This window comes from Myotis daubentonii, chromosome 2, assembly GCF_963259705.1.
Source record: "Myotis daubentonii chromosome 2, mMyoDau2.1, whole genome shotgun sequence".
NCBI lineage: Eukaryota > Metazoa > Chordata > Mammalia > Chiroptera > Vespertilionidae > Myotis > Myotis daubentonii.
In genome coordinates, this window is record NC_081841.1 from 50,372,637 (window position 1) to 50,393,739 (window position 21,103).

General features: G+C 47.8%; 1 protein-coding gene across 5 annotated transcripts in view; it reads right to left on the bottom strand.

The window, feature by feature from the left end:
* Positions 1-21,103, bottom strand: part of FMNL3 (formin like 3) — a 58,072-nt gene that overhangs the window by 23,176 nt on the left and 13,793 nt on the right. The gene's annotated exons all lie outside the window — the stretch shown is intronic.

Genomic DNA, 21,103 nt, shown 5'->3' on the forward strand with positions numbered 1-21,103 from the left:
ATAAATGAGTGAGTGAAGCCCAAGGCATCCATGCATGACTGACCGCAGCTTGTATGCCCGTCCAGTCAAGCCTCTCTGCTAACCAGTCTGGCTGCCTTTGTTTTAGGTCACAGCCCTTGCCTCTAAAGGCAGATCACTGCACCTGCCCACCCCCCATACTCTTGAATCAAATACGATCTCCTATCTGAAGTATCATAGCTGTCTGATAACCCGCATGACTTCCCACAAATCCAGCCTCTTCCCCAGCACACTGCAGGCCACCTGGAGGGCCTTCCTCTCATCTTTCTCTCCTTTGCCGACTGCTCCGAGTTCAGCTTTAACTCCCTGGTAACCCAAGCATGACCGCTTGCTTTACCTCTGCCCACTCCCTGATATTCTCATCCCTGGGGACAGGAACTGTGTGCACTGAGTAGTTACACGGGCCCTGGGTTACTCCAGAAGCAGCAGGAATATCCTGAAAGTACGCCCTCCATTTCCTAGGAAACCGAAAGGAAATCCTTAAACATTTATTTCTATCACACGTATCTATTATGCATTTATCTATGCACATACTATTAAATCAGCTGTGCTCATCTACCCCCAAAGGACTGTCTATTCATATGGCTCCAAACCCCAATAATATCTAATACCGTGACAGGCACCTAGTGGAGAGTAAGTTGATAGTAAATCTATGGTTAAGACGTCCCAGCTCGAGCTATGGACCCAGATCCTGGCTGGAAACGGGTTCACTATGGGTCAGAAAAGGAAGTAGGGTTGGAATCTCTGGTCAGCATTTAGAAATGGTAGAATTTAGGAATATATAAGTGCAGCAAGTGAGAGAAAAGGGGGAAGATACCACCACATCACACCTCTCCCCCATGGTTGCTGAACCTCCCCAGGAGAGAAGGGCCAACAGAATCCCCCCACTGCTGACACCGTAGGGATTGCTGGGGTGGGGGTGGCTGCAAATACAACTCTGAATGTTCTCTCTAGAACTACTTTGCTAAGGGCCAATCTCGGCATATCTGTGGATAGCAGGACAAGGACAGAGGCCACAACAAGGACCCAAAGGTCAAAGGTGGGCCTGGAGCAAGGTCTTCTGTCTAACCAGGGCCAGCTGAACCCAAGTGAGATCGGAGCAGAAACTGTCCTTAGGCCTGGTTCTGGCTCTGTGCACGCCCTAAGCACATCATTGTCACCTGCCCATTGATCCCAAGTTCGTGCCATGAATAATTTTCTATTGTCTCCCTTAGAAGAAAGGCACTGGGGAGGGAGTGGGGAGCCTGGCACCACTCTGGCAGACATCATATCCTGTCTACACCAACTTCCTCTCTCAGCCACCACTGCCAGCTGCTGTGGCCTTGTACTTCCCTACCAGATGAACTGATGAGGAAACGTTCGGTGCCCTGGGGTTTCAAATGCAGAGCAAAGTCGCCCCCTTTGGGAACCTTAGCCTGAGAACACGGAACAGGCATATCAGGGACCTGGCTAAACTTTAGATGCTCAGAAGACGTAAATGCCACAGTATGAAAACAGGTGGCAGAAGCAAAAATCATCAGCTCTGACCACAGGCCACATCCTCCAGTCTAGAGCTTTGATGCCAGCCTCCTCTGCTTCTTCAGCTGAAGTGTGATGGGGAAGAAAGTAGGTAAGGGGAAGTCCCTCAGCCTCCAGCACTCTCACAAGAAAATGGTCACTGGCTGTGGGCTGGGAGCCAGGGCAATGCTCTCCCTGCCAGACAAGGGCAATGGGGCTTCTGCATCCACCTGATAACGTGCGCAAGTCTAGCAGGGCTCCAATGTCCTGAGGAAGTTACTCTTCCCTGAGGAAGGACAACTTCCTGAGTTCCGGGGACAGCCAGGGAGCAAACCTGATGAGGTTCCGGTTTCAGTCAAAGGTTTGTTTCCTTGACATTCAGCGGTTCCACAGGGACTGTGGGCTCTCGGAAGGCAGAGGCCGGGCTTAAGTCCTTGCTACCTTCTCACGAGACCCTTGCTGAACAGGAAGGAGGCGCACTGCCTCAGAGAGGAGGGCACTGGATGTGGAGTCAGCGCAAAGCAACTTTCGGCTCTTCAGAGCTGTTGAACCTCCGTGAGCTCATCCATAAAACGGAGATAATCTCCCTACTTCCCACAGTTTTATGGGGGATAAACATTTTATGTCTGTATTTGTCTGGAACACTCTGGGTGCTCAACACAGTGCCCTTACCCTTCCTCCTGAACAGCCTCTGTAATGTGGTGACATCCCAAGGACCCACCCTCTTACTTCTGGGTTCGTTCTCTCTCTCTCTCTCTCTCTCTCTCTCTCTCTCTCTCTCTCTCTCTCTCTCTCTCTCTCTCTCTGCCTCTGCTCCTCCTTCAGCAACTGCTTCTCAACACTGAGGACAGAGCAATCCGTTACCTCTCCTTTGATCCCTCTCTCATTTCCTCTAACCACCATCCTTGGGGATGGAGGTGAGACCCCAGGGAGTAGGGAAAGGGGAACATGAGCTCAAACTGAAAGCAATTCTGGGGCTGAGTCCTAAAGCAGAGGAACCGGCAAGAAGTCTAATAATAAAAACCTATAACAGGAAGAGGCAGAAAGGGGTGGATCTGGTGCTTCTCCAGCAAGGCTACTCTGATTTACTGCCAGTCTGAGGCCAGGCAGAGTGCCCTGTGTAGTGGCCAACCCCCTTCTGAGTTCTGTGGGAGCAAGGCCTCTACTCCCCATATGACCCTGTCCTCCCCCCGACCCCCACACAGGAGGGAGGCAGCTCTGGTGGCAGAGGTTCCCTTCCCTTTCCTGCTCTGCACCCCCAGCCAGTTAGCCCCTCCTTGCTTCCTTCCCATTTCGGGGAGGGAAATGCCGGTGGGGTTGGGGTTTCCTTCAGCTGCAGGTCCTTGGGGACTCACCCCTGACTTGTCAGTCTCCTTAGGCCGGGCCTGGGGAAAACCCAACACAGAAATAGGAACCATAAAAAATTCCCGGGTGTTTCTACTGGTCCCAGTCAATCATAAATCTTAGGAACAGAGACAAAAACGGCATGGCTCCTCTGAGAGGCAGGGGCGAGGTGGTCGAAACTTTCCCGCAAAGGGGATTCTGGAGGCTTTAGGGAAGGCAGGCAGGGGATGTTTATTTTGAGCAAATACAGAATGTGAGCTGGTGGTTTTTTAATATTTTCCCTCTCAGAACCACCTTTCACCAAATCTCCTGTGGCTGGACACTTCTCCCAAATGTGGTAGCCCCAGCCCACACGCTCAGCCCACAGGGGTGGGGAGCACTGGAGGCTGAATCTACAACTTCCCCAGAGATAACATGAGGCACTGTCCTGGGTACCACATGCTGCTGAGCCCTGGGCTATAGCTGCCACCAAGTCTTCTCGTGCATCCACAGATCAGCCCACTATACAGATGGGCAGGGGTAAATGTGGTGAGGAGGCACATAGTTTGTGAGGCCAAGGCAACACTGGGCACAAAGGCCCATCCCCGGCAGCCAAAAGGACAGAGCTTTAGGAGCAGCCCAGCCTGCCCTCCACGTGTCTCTACTGGTGGGCAGTAGGCACAGCTGTGGCCAGCTGGGCGCTACTCCCAAAGGGCAAGAGCCCAAGGAGGTGGGAGGTACCAGCTCCTGCTGCCTCGGCCCCCTTGGCGGCCACAGCCAGCACTGCTGCAGTAGCAGCTCCCAGACAATGAGAGTTATTTTCAGCCAGTGCTTTAACACAAGCCAGCTGGCCAGTGTGCAGGGCGGGAGTCCTCCTCCACCCAGCCCGCCCAGATGGCAGGCAGGCCCAGTTCATCGCCTACGCTGCTGCCGATTCTGCGTCACTGTTTGTTTATCTCGTTGTTTCAGCACAACTCCTCTTAACTACCCCCCAAAACTACAATACTTTCAAAGGAAATAAAAAAAAAATCAGAGAATTTGATCAAAAGTCCAAAAGCTAAAATTAAAAGGTCCAGACATGGGAAGCACAGCAGCCCCTCCAAACACCCACACTTTCCCCAGCTCTGTGACTGGCGGGCGCAGCGCAGGGGAGGAAGTGGAATGAATCAGTGGCCAGATCTCACTGCAGCCTCCATGGACCAAAGCCGAGCCTGGCTTTGCTGCCAAACCAGAGGACAAAGCTCAAGGCTGCTCTCCTCGCCGGCCTTGCTCCCATCCTTCTTTTCAGAGCTCAGGTTTGGAGAAGATAACTTGAGACAAACAGCCTGGAATGAGCCTGAGACAACTGTGAAAGATTCTGGGAGAAGAACCATATCCTGTGGCTGAAAGGAAATCACAGGAACAGTTCATGACACTTGGCTGGAGAGAGGTACCACGCCCCATGACGAGGGGGGTGGACACTTCAACCAGCCCCATATACGTTGGAGAGTTCAAGAATAGAAAGGGGTGGACAGTAGCAGTCACATCCCTGGACACTAGGCCCCAAACTCTGCTCCTCATCTCTCTCCATATACCACCCTATGCACAGGAGCTCATGGGTGCAACACAACTCTAGCCACACATTTTGCTCTAGGCCTAAGCTGCCCTATTAGACTTATAGGGGAGTTGCCGGGGTACCTCATGACAAAAGACATAAAAAAGTGGTGCTCCATGACTTAAGTGTTTGTAGTGGCTTACATTGGCTGTTTTTGTTTAATTGGAGCTATCACTCTGGGGACAAGCTGCCAGGGAAAAGCCAGCTTTCACAGGCTCAGAGCCCTGTCTGGAGAACGTGCTTCTGTGGTCACTGATGACTCTATAACCAGAAATGACTTGCTGAGCAGTTATGAGCCAAGTCCCTGAGCAGCCGGAGGAAAAAGAGATGGATTCACCAGATGTCTCAGGCTGAGCTCTGCAACTCACACCAGGGAAGTCAGATGAAGGAGAGGTCCTAGAAGGCCGGCATCAATCAAACACAGAGGTGGCTTTTTCTAAATACAACTGTGCCCCTTCTTCACCTCAGAAGACTCCTCCACTGGAGTCTCAGGAGGCAAAGGAAGTTGGACAGTCCCAATGCCAGCAAAATTCCCAGTTCTACCCTCTGCCACAGTATCGGCCTCACACCTGACATCAGGTAACTTCTGCAAGTAGCTGCCCCCCCACAACCCTGGCTGAGGACACCCTCTTCTGGCCTACTTAGTCAAGAAGCACACTATCTCAGGAGAACTCTTGTTAGCTCTTCCCAACTGAGACCCCAGGGCCCAGCTAAAAAGCCACTGCCACAGCAACTTCATCTGTCTGCTGGCTCCCCAGCCCCTCCTCGTGGTTAGCCAGACCCACACACTCCCTTGTTGCGCAGGATGGAAACTATTCTCCTGGGGGCAGCCGGCTTTGCAAAGCCAAGGAGACTTTGGGCAGAGCCTCACATTCTCCCTGCAGCCAAATCAAGGTCCTCCCTTTTCATGATATTCTGCCCTCCCACCTAGGGAACCCTAATAGGCGCACTACCTCTTAGAGGACACATTTCTGGGGTTACATCCTACAAAGGGCATTTTCCTCTCTCTCCCCATTACTCACAGAGACCCAGTACATCTCCCTCCCAGGGTCTCTCATCCATACCTTCTCTTCATTCCCACTGTCACCACTAAATGGGCCTGTACTAGTCACTCTATTTTGTGTGTGTGTGTGGAGGAGCATTTATTGGTAACGTAATGTTGCAGAGACACCGCAGGGAAAACACGCTTCCACTCCGAATTCCCTCCACCGAGCCCGCAAGGCCTGGGGTTGGCCCACACCGCCCGCCTCCCTGCCCGGGACCGCGACCCTTCGGCCTGGGCAGCGGCCCCGAGCGCTTCCTACCGCTCAGGACGCTGCTCAGGACGCTGCGGGGACGAGAGCGGCCCCCGCCCGATCAGGGTCGCGGGCAGCCCTGCCGCTGTAACCAGCCGCCGCAGCACAGCTCTCTACTAGTCACTCTTGACCCCTGGGATCCTTCTAGCTGGCATTCCTACTTCTAGCACCTCTACCCCACCCAACCTGCACCTGGATGAAATTTCTAAACTTCCCAGCACATAAGATAAATTATGTCTCTTCTCAGTTCAAAAATCTTCTCTGGCCCAGCCGGCATGGCTCAGTGGTTGAGCATCGACCTATGAACCATGAGGTCACAGTTCGATTCCCAGTCAGGGCACATGCCCGGGTTGCGGGCTTGATTCCCAGTGGGGGGACCTGCAGGAGGGAGCCAACCAATGATTCTCTCATCATTGATGTTTCTATCTCTCTCTCCCTCTCCCTCTCCCTTCCTCTATGAAATCAATAAAAATATATTTTTTAAAAATCTTCTCTGACTCTTATCATTTATACAAGAAAACCTAAATGCCTCGGCCTGCTGTTCCTAGCATCTTAAAATGAGAAAGAGCTACAGAGGCGAGACTCTCCTCTGACCAGCATCTCTGACCAGCCTTATCCTCTCCTGGACTCTCTTTTCTGGAATAGCCACTCTTGTCATAGGATTTGCTTGTAATCTTCTGAATCCCTACCTATTACCTGACTCAAAATCCAACAGCTCTGTGACTACCAACCTAAACTAATCAGCCCCTCTTCTGAGCTTCAAAATATAGTCATATGTGGAGAATATGGCAGAGACCTACTTGTTATCTCCCAACACCTTCTCATCTTCCTTACTAATGAACCTCCAATACTCAGATGGGCACATGGCAGCCCAGAATTAATATATTTCTCATCTTGCCTGACATTCACATGTGGCTATGTGACCATGTAGGATGCAAGCAGAAGCAGTATGTACAAGTTCTCAGAAGTATCATTAAAGGGAGGGAGTATACCCTTCTTTTCTCCCTTCTTTTTCCAGCTGGTTGGAATGCAGAGGTAATGGCGGGAACTTCAGCAGCTATTCTGGACTATGAGGTAATCCTGAAAATGGAATTCCAGATGGCTGAAGCTACAGGAAAATCACTGGTCACTGATACCATGGACCTTAGCACAAATTGAATGTGTCCCATATAGTGTCTTTTCATGTGTGTGTTTCCTCTATTTACAATTAAAGCATGAACTCCTTGAAGATAGAGGTCATGTCTTACCTTCTTTGCGTCACATGCAAGTGCTTACTTGCCGGGAGCCGGTCCATCCTTGCTGTTTCAAGGGACCTGGCATATATGGCATACTGTTCTTAATATGTTTGCTCACCTTCTTGGCACTATGTGTTTTAACCAAAGTCACCTCTCTGAGAAAGGTTGTTTCCCCAGGTAGGGATTTTCCCCTGAAGTTAGGGAGGGAATAAAACCCCTTAACTAAGTGCCAGGCGGGTAATTAATCACTTTAACTATGAACAATCATGCTTAAGCTACATAATCTTTACTCCCTGGAATGGAGATAAGAAACGCCCTAACCTTTGGAATAGAGATTGATAGGATTGGAATCAACTGGTATAAATACAGATGTAACAAGACAACAGGACACAGAACCTAGACACAGAAACTGGCCACAGAACCTAGAGACAGAACCTAGCGAGAGAACATGGTTGAAGAACCTAGAGACAGAACCTGGCTACAGAACCTGGATAGAACATGGCAAGAGAACCTGACTAGAACCTGGTGACTGAACCTGGCAAAAGATCCTGGACAGGACCTGGCTACAGAACTTGGTTGGAGAACCTAGCCAGAACCTGGCTGAAGAACCTGGCTACAGAATCTGGTGACCGAACCTGGCTGGGGAACCTGGAAAGCCTGGCTGGAGAACCTAGCAAGAGAACATGGACACAGAACCTGGCTGGAGATCCTAACCAGAACTTCGCTGGAGATCCTGACCAGAACTTGGCTAGAGATCCTGGCTAGGCTGCTGATCAACTGAACGCTGTCTCTGTGTCATTCCTTCTTCGCCGACTCCGTCCACACCTTTGGGGACCCCTGGACCTGCTGGGATGGGACCCCAGCACTTACTGGATAGCTGATTAATCCCACTACTATCTCTCCCACCACTAAGTCCTTTGTTCAGCCCCCGGTTATTTTTTGAGGGCATTATCCTACTTCTCATCATTGCTTTCTATTTCTGGGCTCTCTCCCCTTTAACCTACCTTAAGTTCTATAGCCCAAATCACTTTCTTTATTTTTTTTAAAATATATTTTATTGATTTTTTTTACAGAGAGGAAGGGAGAGGGATAGAGAGTTAGAAACATTGATGAGAGAGAAACATCGATCAGCTGCCTCCTGCACACCCCCTACTGGGGATGTGCCCGCAACCAAGGTATGTGCCCTGGACCGGAATCGAACCTGGGACCCTTGAGTCCGCAGGCCGACACTCTATCCACTGAATCAAACCGGCCAGGGCCCAAATCACTTTCTTTAAATGCTGCTTCTCCCTCAGCAAACTCCCAGACTTCTCATTCTGAGTTTCAACTCTGACCTTCAGTTCATGCCATAAATCTAAGCCATTCATCTGTCCTACTCTTTAACCACATTTATCTATCTATCTATCTATCTATCTATCTATCTATCTATCTATCTATCTATACTAGAGGCCCAGTGCATGATTGAAATCGCACGAGGAGGCGCCCTGCCTCCCACCATGTAAGGAGGCACCCTACGGGCCGCTGCGGGAGTCGGGTCCGGACCTGCGCCGGGCATGTGCCCTTGACCTGAATGGAACCCAGGACCCTTTAGTCGCAGGCCAACGCTCTATCCACTGAGCCAAATCAGCTAGGGCCCAAATTCATCTTCTTATAGCCTGCTAGACTACATGCTCCTGGGCACCAAGATCACCACCAGCTTGTTTACCACTGTAGTAGGTGTTCAATAAAGACGGGGCAAGTTGAATTCCCCTATAATATACTCCTCTTCCTCCTGTCCCTAAGTTTTCTACTACATCACATCCCCAGAGAAATTATCTCCCTCCCAATTGCCGGACATGCTCCTCCTTCAATTCAAAATAGATGAAATCCCACCTTCTCTAACAAATATTTTGTAAGTTAAGAGTGGTAAGATCTACCCCCATATAGTGTCTTTTCATGTGTGTTTCCCCAAACCAGTGTTTTCACACATTGACTAATGCCTTTAAAATGTGTTCATGGAGTTGTCATTTACAGCTAATGTCTCTTTATCTTTTCTTGGACGTTCAATAAAATATCCTACCACAAATCTCACAGCGTGGTTAAAGCACTGAATGAGGAGCCGCATTGCCCTGGTATGAATCCTGGCCACCACTTACTAGTTGTGTGGCCTATGGAGAGTTATTTAATCTCTATGAGTCTCAGTTTCCTTACTTATAAAACAGAGGTAGAAATAGTATCTACTTCATAGGGTTGCTATGATAATTAAATAAATTAACATATGTAAAGAATTTAAATCAGAACCCAGGTAGTAAATGCTATACATAATGCTAGCTATTTTTTTTTCTTTTAATTCTCACCCAAGGATATGTTTTCATTGATTTCTAGAAAGAGAGGGAGGAAGAAAGAGAAAAAAAGCACTGATGTGAGAAACATTGCCTGGCTGCCTTCCATACATGCCCAGAGCAGGGATTGAACCCGCAACCACTGGGTGTACAGGATGACACTCCAACCAACCGAGCCACCTGGCCAGGGCCATATGTTTTTGTTGTGTTTTTTTAAACTCAACATTTAGCTGGAAAACAATTATATGCCAAGCACAACTAGTAAGCTAGGAGCTGGGGATATAAACATAAATAGGGCAGGATCTCTACATCCAGGAAGTTTATATCCAGAGGGCAAGGCAGACAAGCAAATTGAGTCTGAGTGTAGACAACACTTCTGTGACAGAGGTGCACATGGCACTGTGGAATCTTGGGGAGGCAACATCTAACTGGACGAGGCTTCCTGGAAATGCTACAGAATTTAATTTTAAACATCAGCAGGAGGGAACCAGGCAAAGACAATGAAGGAAGGGAATATGGTGATATTCTATGTAATGAGATAGCACTTGCAAATACACCATAAAAAGGGCACAAAACACCATAAAAAGGTCCAGGAGTCTCTATGTGATTCATGATAATAGAATGAAAACATATATGAGGAAATTACAGCAGGCAGGGAACAGTCAGGTGACAAAGGGTCTTAGGAGCTAAGGTAAGTAGGTGGGCATGAGTAGGACAATAATGATGCTACTATCAAAACAAAAATAGTAATACTGACATTTATTGACAGAACTGTGAGAAGAGCTCTATAGGAATTATTATATCACTTAATTCTCACACCAACCTACAAAGTTGGCACCATGATCATTCCCATTTTACAGGTGAGAAACCAAAGGCTTGGAAAGGCCAGGGAACTTATCCAGGGTCACATAGCCAGTATGCGGTGGAGCCAGTACGGGGTGAACCCAGGTCTGACCCCAAAGCCTGAGCTTGTATCCCTACACAATGATTCCTCTGAGACAATAAATTATACTATCCCTCCTCTGCACTTTTTCAAATTGTACACATCCTTCAGGACCAATACGATCAACCTTCCTCATGAAACCTCCCCCAAACAACCCAGACTTCACACACTCCTTCCTCTCAACTTCAGAGAGGTTCACTGCCCTTTCCTCCTGTTGACAATCGTATTCAATCATTGCTCCAACACTAGTGTCTTCGATGTATCACACGCTGTGCCACCTGGAAAACTTGTTTTGGTTTGCGGTAACTTGTATATTTATGAAGGAAAGGGAAACTACAGCTTATACACATCTACTCTGTGTCAGGCACTGTGCTGGATGGATCCTTTAAGTACAAGATTGCATAGAAGATTCAATCCCCTCTCATATTGTTATTCACCTTTCATATTCTATATTACTTCCCGAACTAGACTATACACTCCATGAGGGCATGCATTCTGCCTTGAACACACTTGTGCCTAGACAAGGATTACTGGCACCTTTCTAACAGATACTGTGGTTGTTCAGGAGACAGCAGAGGCCAGCTGGAGGGAGCACTCCATCTCATCCAGTGCACCAGCTACGGACCTAGTCTGGTGTTCCAGGAGTCTCATTATAAGTCCAGGAGCTTATTATCAAACCATGAAATTTAATTACTCCCTTCCTACTTCCAGACTACATGTGGGAGAGGCATGACTCCTGCTTTATGGAAGGGTAAACTGAGGCCTAGCATGGGCACACATCTGTCACAATTCCTATCAGCTGGGGAGAGGCACTACAAGTCCTGTCTCTCTTTGCCTTTTCAATTGCTCTCAAATGAGGGTCCATCCTCAGCCTCAGCGGTCCTGTCCTCTTGGAGGAATCATATGACCCCAGGCTGCTCTTGATCCATGAGCCATCCTCCCAACACTGTCTCCTCCTGTCTTTAAGGCCAGAACTTGACAACAGAGGTCATATCTGCCCACACCCCAACTCCTTCTTTGAGTGTCCCGGCTTTTTTACATTTCCTCTGATTGTCCAGCTAGAAAACAAAAAACAAAACAAAAAAACTTCTTTGGAGTCAGACTTCTGAGAATTCCCACCTCATGACCCAGACACCCTGAATCTTCTCTACTTCTCACAACGTCTGGAGTCCTATGTGCCATGTTCACTCAGGGTCATGGAGGAGAAGAAAAACATTTGCTGGCACTTTTCTCAAATGATCTCGCTTATTGTTCTCAATAACCACTGGCGGAAAATGTTATTATTCCTATTTAAGGAGGGAGAGAATTAAGAAACTTGGACCAATTGGCTCAAGGTCACAGAGAAAGAGGCAGAGCTCAGATTCAAACCCAGATATGTGGCCTCCAACATAATTTTTGTCAGGACATGGCTTTTTCTACAATGTCCTGGAATCTCCTTATAAAGAAAATAAATCTCCATTTCTAACTTGGTAAGGTGCACCTGCATTTGTCTGGCTGGCCTTGGCTGATCATTAAACAGCACTTCCCTATTCAACCCAACTGGGTTGGAACCGGCTCAACGAAGTATGTGGGCCAGACACCTTAAGTTTAAGGCTTTTGTCTCAGAGTGAGAGGGTGATCATGCAGGGCAAAGGTGCAAGGGAACTGCCCTCTTGGACACCACATGGTGACAATGCCCTCATATCTGAATGGCAATGCAAACATTCAAAATGCTATAGATAAAAGCATGGGCTTTGGAATCAGGGATGATCTAGATTTGAATCCTGGTACTTTTCATGAGATAGTGGGAAAGTTATTAAACTTCTCTGAACCTGTTTCTACATCTATAAAATGTGGATTATAAGATCCACCTCTTATAAGAATCAAGGAAAGGGATGAATGGCTGGAAGGACGGTGCATGTGCCTGGCACAGTGCTCTATAATGATAACTGGAAGAAGCTGTTCCGGGAGTTGCAGCCGACTAGAGTTAGCTTCTAAGCACATAAGCAAAATGTAATTTCACAGTTCTTTAAAATACACAATAGAGTGTATAGGTACAGCTAAACAGTATAGGTTAAATATATTTACATGTTTGTTTTTCTAGGTTACAGCAATTGCACACACCCCTTTGAAAGATAAGACTCAATACCAACAGTCACCTAGGGAATTCACAAAAAAGTTGGGACCAAAATTCGGAGAGACAGAATTGAATCACTGACTAAGGTGCCCTGATTGAGTGATCTGGGACAATTCCTGACCTTTTGGAGGAGATTTTGCTAAGTTGTCATTCATGTTATGCTGTCAAATCCCTCTCATTGTCTCCTGACATATCCTGTGATCTGCAAACATGAGGTCTGATTCTGCCACAGATCTGTTTTCAGCTCCCTCAACTAACTCCTCCGTTCAACAACTCTGCTTCTCTCCTTGTGACATTGCATAAGTCCTCTAAGTTGACCCTCCCAATCACTTGAAGGACTGTGCTATCTGTGGGAATATAGAGAAAAGCATGAGAAGGTTTCAGCCCTAAATTTTAATTGACCAGTAGACATTGATGATTCTCAAATATGTGTTTCTATCTCAGACTTCTTTGAGCTTCAGCTTTAAATATCCAACTGCCCAATAGACTTTTTACCCAGACTTTCACAGGCTTTGCAATCTCACATAACTCCAACTGGCCTCATCACTTTCCTTCCTATTCTCTCTCTCTCTCTCTCTCTCTCTCTCTCTCTCTCTCTCTCTCTCTTTCTCTCTCTCTCTCTCTCTCTCTCTCTCTCTCTCTCTCTCTCTTTCTCATCCTTATCCAAGGATATTTTCTTATTTATTTCAGAAAGAAAAGCAGGGAGAGGGAGAGAGAGAAAAACATCAATGTGTGAGAGAAACATCGACCGGTTGCCTTTCATACCCACACCTACCAGGGATTGAACCAGCAACCTGGGTGTGGCCCTGACCAGGAATTAAACCTGTGACCTTTTGGTGTACGGGACAACGCTCCAACTAACTGAGCCACACTGGCCAGGGCTCTCCTGTATTCTCTTAATCAATGGCAACTCCATCTAACTAATCATAAAGCTAGAAATGTGGATGTTATCCTTAATCCCTCACTCTTCGCTAATCTATACCTTCTGAATGTCAAATGTAATCAGTCATCAAGTTCTCAAAATTTAATCTTTGAAAGTATTTATTGACTCTGTCCCATCATCTCCACCATGCAAACAAGCTCTGGTTTTGGTTCCATCATTGTCACCACACTACCAGTCCTCCCATTGGGCCGCCCATCTCCAATTCTGATTTTCTCCCACGGCTGCTGACCAATCTGTCCACAACTCAAAATCTGACCATGCCATTCTCCTACAGAAAGCATGGGTCCCTCCACATGGTATTCAAAGCACTCTTTATCACTTCAGCCTCCACTCCCTCCACTCTCTGCCTTACTTCTCACACGCCAACAGCCCCGAGCAGCTGCATGAGGATTCTCTGAATACATCATGCTGTCCCCCTGTCCATGCTGGCCCCTCTACCTGAAATGCTTTCTTGCCCACACTTGTGCAACTCCTAATTATCCCTGTAGCCAGTAGGGATTTCCTCCTTGCAGGCAGTATTCCTCTGGCTCCACCTCTCCCCTGTGTTCCCTGGTGCTCCTGCATAGCTGTATCATTGCACTTCCCAAGCCGTATACTGCAATTACATGTTTAATGTGTTTGTCTCCCCCTCTAGACTGAACTCCTTGGGCAGACATTGTCTTAGTCACCTTTATTTATCTGGCATTTAACACAATTCTCTAAGTGTTCAATAAATACTTGTTGAGTGAATGAACACCTGGCTGCACTTGGTGAGTCTGAGGGCTGGTATCATGTCCCTTTCCATCTCCAGGCAGGAAGATGACACCTTACCCATTCTCAGCTCGCCGCCTCAGAGGCCCTGCACACTACCAGGCAATTGATGTGAATCTTCACCTGCCCTGCCACAGAATAAGACTGGGGTAAGCTCCCTGCCATCTTGCCTCTAAGACCATCAGAGGCAGCTAGCACTGCTTTTACAATGTTATGATACCATCTTGACATTTTCTTGGACATTTATAGGCAACAAGTACTAAAGTAGTTTCTTTACAGTTTTTGGAGGGAATCAACTGAGAAGCCAGATGCCATCAAACACTCTGTAGCTGACTACCCCTCAAATCCTGAGTTTATGTACATAACTTTTAACGAGGACATTCTGGGGAAATGGCAGATAAATGCTTTGGGAGCTCGGGGGGATCTGTTGCCCCATAAATGCACAAGATTCTTAATTCCTTAGTCACTCACGATGCCAGCAGTAATTAACCAAGCCCAAAAGGAGCAACTAATAGCTGCTATTGGGCCATCAATCTGGAATTCATGCCAGATGCATCAGAAATAATGTGCAGACGTGAGCACTTTACAAGGGATTCACCAAGTGCCCTGACTGCCAGAGCCTGAGGATAATGAGTGCTTGTGTGATGCTGATTCTGCTGAGAGGCAAGTAAAAACAAAATGCCACAACCACAAACAAGAAGTCTATCCAAAGCAAAGGGCCCAAGCAAACTCCGGACACAGAAGGTTCCTATAAAGATGCTTCTTCCCAGTTAGCTGTCACTCATCAATCTGTTTGAGAATATTGTCTGGACCTCACTCTAAGGCTGGCACTGAGGGGAGGAGAGTGTGTGATCTTCAATCTGCAAATGAGCCCACATAACAGAGGCCCACACCATGAGTTCAATGAAGTCCCAGGAGCACAGGACTCAGCCTCAGCAGGCCCGTGCTGGCTGTGCTGGCCTTGGTAAATACCCCCGTAGAGAAGGCTCTAGAAGTCCAATCCTCCCATGGCTGTACCAGAGATGAAATGTGCTAAAGGACAGGCCAAGGGCTATCCAGGTTCCTGGAAGTCCTAAGGCCTGTGGAGAGGTCATGACAAAGCCAACATCATCGAATAGGATGACAAGGTGACTAATGTGTTGTGTGCATTTTAATGATTTCATAACTCTGAGGTACACAAAACCAGTCCCTACCCATCAACAACTACTCATATTTCTTGAATATTCTCATTGGACCCCTTAATACCAGATTCCTGACTTCAAGAGGTTAGTGGTCTTAGAATATTTCTACTTAAAATTTACTGAGCACCCACTCTGCCAGACACTGCCCTGGATCCTTTAATGTTATTTAATCCTCACAAAATCCCTGGAAGCTAAGTAGTATTATCCTGATTATACAGATAAAGATATTAAGGCTCAAGGAAGTTAAGGCACTGGCCCACGGTCACAGTGCAAATAAATGGCAGAGCCAAGATACCAATCCAAATTCATTAAGCCACAAAACTCTTGCAAAAAACCTGGCTAAGCACCTGGTCACAGGCAGAAGGAATCCCTGAGCTCCTTGCAGTTTCCCAGGCCAGATTTATTCTTCCTCTAGCCAGGAACGCACAGAGTGACTTCAGGAAATCTTGAGAGAATCAGGCTTGAGGAGCCCTGGAAAAATAAGTATCTATTTACAGTTAATCAGCACCCTGCCCAGCCCTGCAGACAGTTCTGACAAGTGGAGCAGGGAAGAGGCAACCACAGGCTCTGACTGGGCCCACCTGGGGCTAGAACCCAGCTGGCCCCACATGAGCAATGACCTTAGCCTTGACCAGACTGGCTGCGCTGCCATGGGGAGCCCCTTCCTCGGAGAAACACTCAGAAGCCAGGATCTAGCTACCCTTCACTATTTTGCCCAAAATTTGCCTTGTCACCTCATCTAAAATATTGCCTCATTACTCTCTATCCCCTTAACTTCTTTCTCTTCACGGCACTCACTGCTACTTAACATTTATTACATATCTGTGTATTTGTTTATTGTTCTCTCCAACAACAATCTGAACATTATGGGACAGGTCTCTTTTGTTCACTATGGTACCCCTTTATGTCTGAAATACAGAGTAAATATTCAATAAATTATGTTGAATGAATGAGTGATCATACAATCAAACATTTAAAAACTCTACTTCCATCCCAGTGGGCTACAAAAGAAGCAAGACAAACAATTCTGACTTCCCAGGAAGTCCCCTCAAACCTGTCTTGGACCCTAATGTTCTTCCCAAATATCTCTCTAAAGCCCCCCACAGCTTACCCCCGGCCCACAAGACTTAACGCACCCCAGAGCAGGCACTCAAGGGAGAAAATGGAGCAGAGCCTAGGGAGGAGACACATTTCTCCTCCAGTTAAATACAGCCCAGGACCTCAGCAAATTAAAAGCTCCCTCTTTACTGAATCCACTGAGCTTTAGTTATAGGTCGCACTTTTTATTTTTGTAACCAGTCAATCCACCAAATTATAGGCTCGGGCCACCGGGAGGCACGCCAAACACTGGAGCCAGCCTAGCAGAGGCACTGCCCTTTCTGGCCTGAGTCGGGGTATAGGGCTGAGGGCTGAGCACCAGTCAAACCTGAAAGGGCAGAGGGCATGACAGCTTTGCTGGGCAGACTTGAGTGAGAAGCCCAGTCTCACTCAGGCCAACAGGCTGCCCAGAGAAGAGCCAGATTCCAGGGCTTTCCACACAGCGGCCACAGTGAACTCTTAAAACTATAAAGCAGATCAGATCACTCCCCTGCAATTAATATCCGAACTCCAAGGCCACAAAGGTCCCTATGACCTGGCCCTGCTCACTTTTCTGCCTTCTCGAACATCTTTTCAGCATCCTTGTCCACCATTCTGGCATTCCTTCAATTCCTCAAATGTGCAAAGTTCAAGGCTTGCATAGGTTGTTCTCTCTTCCTAGAAAACACTTCCCACCAGGTCTTTCCGTAGAGCTATGACAATGGATTGGGGTGGGTGGGTCTGCAAGATTGGAGTGGAGAGACCACTAAAGTGTCTATTACAACAGACTAGGCAAGTGATAAGGGCCAACTAAAGCAGTGGCAGGACATATGGAGAAGGGAGAGGAGAAGAAGCCTAGAGTGACTCCCATATGTGTGGCCTGGATGACTAGCTGGGAGAGGGTGCCATTCCCCTACACTCTGCCCTAATACAGTGTTCATGAAAACACTAGCAGGTAGAAAGTGGCTCACAAACACTGAACACTAATACTATGCAATGAGATGTACTAAACAGCTACCATGAACAAGGTGTTGTTGATCACACAAATTAATTAGTGCAAAACATTTTACTCTAAAGGAACGTAAGACAGACTTGGCAAAGGAAAGAATTAGCCCCAAGCTTGGCAACTAGAAATGAAAGCTTCTACATTTGTGGACTTTTGCGGTTCAGAGGTAACCTGTGGGATTATCCTCTATCCAGCTTTACTTAAAGCAAATTATTCTGATTCTCTAATCTGTAAGGATTAAGCATTTATTTCTCATGAACTGCAGTGATTCAACAAAACAAACCAACCCATGAATATTCAGAAACCACATACCATCTAATCTCTATTCCTCATTGAAAGGTGGGCAGGAAGGCCACCATGGCCTTTTCTAACTATCAGGGGCTCTTCAGACAAAACTCTCTGTGAACTGACCACCCGTTCTGATCCAAGCTCATCTCTCTGTTTGTAATGGGACTCTATCCTAGTAGACAGGGCTCTGGGCTGCCCCCTCATACAGCTGGTTCATTCTTCCTCTTTAATCCTCTCCCATATGCTCTGGCCTACAACAGCCTCCTCTCTCCTGACCCACACCTGTCACCTTTAAGACTTGACTTAAAGTCAATGCCCTCCTTAGAGCACTGCCTGACTAGGGTTCCTATGTTGTGCTGACCCTTCGCTGACTCTCCAATCCTTCTGTGCCTGTAGCTGTGTGACACCCATCACCTTATGATCTCATTTGGTCTTCAAAATACACATGATTTGGCCCCAGCCGGTTGCGCAGTGGTTAGTGTCAGCCCACAGACTGAAGGGTCACAGGTTCTATTCTGGTCAAAGGCACGTACCTCGGTTACAGGCTTGATCCCCAACCCCGGTCAGGGAATGTGCAGGAGGCAACCAATCAATGTCTCTCTCTCACATCAATGTTTCTCTCTCTGTCTCCCCCAACTCTCTTCCACTCTCTCTGAAAAAAATCAATGGAAAAAAATATCCTCGGGTGAGAATTAACAACAACAACAAAATACATGTGATTGAGCAAAAAATAGTATTCCCATATTATGGATAAGATAACTGAGGCACATAAAGATCCTCATAGACAACTTGTTTTAATTCTCTAGTTCGAAGTACAGTTCAGACGAGATCGGGCGCGTTCAGGGTAATATGGCCGTAGACCAAAGTACAGTTCAAAATAAATATTCTGAAAAAAATAAATATTCTGTTTCTCCAACTTAGTGGCCATTGTCTTCTATTTCTTTGGTGCTCTCCAAAGCACTCAGAAAAGTGCTGTGTATACAGAAGGCATCTAAGACACATTTCCTTAATAAATCAAGAAAGGAAAGAACATGAAATGAAAGTAGAAAGTTTCTCATAGACTTCCAAGGCTCTCTGTTGCTGGCCTTCAATTAGACAGGAGCCTTGGTTATGCTCTCTCCTAATAATCTGTTCTTTGCCTCCCAGGGAAATATAATTTATAACTAAATATTTATTTGTTTAATGTCTTTCCCCATGAAGGCAAGGTGATAATTTGTTTTTTCACCACTGTATACCCAGTGGTATCACTGGCACAAAGAAAGTAAAAAACACACACAAAAAACAACAAAAACTTGTTGAATAATGAATGTTCTGGTGGGAGAGCTGAGATTCAAATCCAAGTATGGCTGACCCCAAAACCCAAACCTTTCCACCACACCTCTTAGCAAAGGAAGACTTGTTCTGGAACTTCCCCTATATTCCGCCATAATCTACACAATCACCTCCAAAGCAGCACTGAGGGCAAAGAGGACTGACCCTGGAAAGAGGAGGAAACTGTAGTTAAGGATATGAGCTTTGGAGTCAGACTGCTTAGATTCAAATCCAGACTTCAACACCTAACTGTATGATCCTAAATGAGCTATTTAACCTCTGTGGACCTCAGTGTCTTCACCTATAAAATGGAGATAATAATAACTACTTCATAGAGTTGTGATGATTAAATGAGATAATGTATGTAAAGAGCTTTGCATGGTGCCTGGCATGAATTAGCACTCAATAAATGTTAGTTATTAAGATTATGAACTATCCATATTCCTGGGAGACAAGAATCTAGAGAATGTGGCTTCCATGGGGGTCAGGGCTGCTGAACTGATCTGACTTTGGGAAGCTCAGCTGCAGTGAATCCCAGAGCTTATGTGTATTCTCTTCGCTGACTTCACCTGCTATAGTTCTGCTAAGGTTGAAGGTGCAGCTTTCACTGGCCTGGAAATGAAAGAGGCTAAAAATATCCAGACTGGCTGTGTCTGGGGGACCAAGACCATGCCTACATTTAAGAACTTAAAATACAGCTTCAGGGCAGAAGAGCAGCTCTTAGGATTCTTTCTACTCTGAAAACTAGTACCAAGCTCAGCACAGGGCAGGGAAAGGGCTTGGCCAGTTGCTGACCCCACTGGTGGCCTGTCTCCCTTTTCTTCTCTTCTTTTGGCTCAATGCAGAGAATAAGAGAAAGGAGTTTTCTTTTTTGCAATAAAAGTTGAGTCTTCTTCCCCTATTTTTATTCTTCCTTTTTTCTTAAAGGAGGAATGAGTACATTTTTTTAAAAATCAATCAACTCAAAAACTTATAGACTAAAAAAACGAGTCACTGTTCAGCCCCAACCATACCCACCCCGCTCTTTAGGTCATCACAGTTAACAACTTGGTGGTGACTCCTCCAGGCCTTTTTTCTATACATTAACAGACAAACATGTGGCTTTATAAAGCACTAGAGGCCCAGTGCACAAAAATTTGTGCACTCAGAGGGGAGAGGGGGTCCCTCAGCCCAGCCTGTGCCCACTCGCAGTGTGGGACCCCTTGGGAGATAACGACCTGCTGGCTTAGGCCTGCTCCCGGGTGGCAGAGGGCAGGCCCAATCCCTAGGTGCAGCCCCTGGTCGGGCTCAGAGCAGGGCTGATTGGGGAGTTGGGGCGCTGCCCCCTGTCATGCACAGAGCAGGGCAGATCGGGAGGTTAGGATGCCACCCTTAGTCACGCTCAGGGTAGGGCCGATTGGGGGGTTGGGACACCGCCCCCTGTCACACTCAAGGCAGGGTCGATGGGGAGGTTGTGGCGCCACCCCATCACGCACAGAGCAGGGCCAATCAGGGGGTTGGGGTGCTGCCCCCTGTCACTCACAGAGCAGGGCCCATCAGGGGGGTTGGGGCTCCATACCCTGTCATGCACAGAGCAGGGTCGATCGGGGGTTGGGGAGCTCCCCCCTGTCACGCACAGAGCAGGGCCGATCAGGGGGTTGAGGAGCTCCCCCCCCCCGCCCCCGTCACTCACAGAGTAGGGCCGATAGGGGAGTTGGGGCACCGCCCCCTGTCACACACAGAGCAGGGTGGATCAGGGGATTGGGGTGCCGCACCCTGTCACACTCAGGGCAGGGCCAATGGGGAGGTTATGGCTCTACCCCATCACACACAGAGCAGGGCCCGTGGGGGGCGGTTGGGGCGCCGCCCTCTATCACCCACAGAGCAGAGCCGATCAGGGGGTTGGGGCGTCGCCACTGTCACACTCAGGGCAGGGCCGATGGGGAGGTTATGGCTCTACCCCGTCACACACAGAGCAGGGACCGTGGGGGGGGCGGGGGGGGGCGCCGCACCCTGTCACACACAGAGCAGGGCTGATCAGGGGGTTGGGGCGCCGCACCCCGTCACACACAGAGCAGGGCCGATCGGGGGTTGGGGCGCCGCACCCTGTCACACACAGCCGCAGGGCGATCAGGGGGTTTGGGCGCTGCCCCCTGTCACGCTGATCCCGGTGCTGGGAGGCATATAACCCTTTTACTATATAGGATAGAGGCCTGGTACACGGGT